This window comes from Aplysia californica, unplaced genomic scaffold (genome assembly GCF_000002075.1).
Source record: "Aplysia californica isolate F4 #8 unplaced genomic scaffold, AplCal3.0 scaffold00662, whole genome shotgun sequence".
NCBI lineage: Eukaryota > Metazoa > Mollusca > Gastropoda > Aplysiida > Aplysiidae > Aplysia > Aplysia californica.
The window spans coordinates 476,005-477,061 of NW_004797932.1; positions in this window are offsets into that span (position 1 = coordinate 476,005).

The following is a 1,057-nucleotide window of genomic DNA, read 5'->3' on the forward strand; positions in this document are numbered from 1 at the left end:
TTTTGATTTTAGAAAGAGGTTTATAACGCACTTTTGATACAATTAGGGCATAATTTGTGCCGAAGATAAGAGGTGTTACTTTAACCTCCCGTCCGCCATTGCCTGACAATGACTAATACATCCGCGAAGGTTGATATTTCACACCCGAAAAAGGAATAGGAAGAATAAATTAAGGTCATGATGACTTGTGGCTTCTGCCATGGCTGATGAGAACAATTGTGAGGCAGCTTGGTGAAGATACTTGCATTTTTCCGCAGGTTTGTGAATTTTCATAAAATTTTTGTTTGTTGGCTCAACCCCTTTCAAGACTATTAAAGAAATCATTTCTGTGTGGATTTTTCTGAAAAACCTTGATTAAAGGCACACAAAAATGTAAGTTTTCAGTTACCACGGACTCTTAAGCTAAGGAAATAACTAATCTTTGTCGGCCATTTTCTCGCTAAGTTTACTTCTGAAAACAGGTGACCCCCACCTCCTTCATTCGCAAATATCTCGACTTGTATTCAAGAAAAAATCGATATTTTTTTCATCCACATAAAGACAAGTGAACAAGCTTTAAGATGATACCAATAACTCTACATGCCCAAAAATTGACGAGAGCCTGATTCCACCACGTCGTACCGTAATTAGTATTGTAACACATTATCATAATAGGCCTACCAATTAACACCACGGGTAGCATCATTTCAACAAATGGGTGCACCCACTTCGGCGAACGGGTCAGGAAAAAAGAGAGTGAAGAGTCTGAATTCGGATAATGTTTCATTGAGAATTATCCGGTTATCCTTGTAGATTATCGGGATTTTGCCCACCTCTACTCTTTTGTGTTTGTCACTCTCTTGTAACACCTCAAATCTCCACTGATTATAATATGACCTTATTGTGCTGAAAGTGCCGGGAAAATCTTACCGAAGAAATATAGGTAGTGGATATTAACAAACGTGCTTAAATAGTGTAATATGATAATAATATTTGAGGGCAGGAAACAGAGAGAAAGAGAGAGGGGGCTGAGAGGGAGGAGGAGGGTGGGTATTTTTTTACTTTGTTTTGCGGGGGG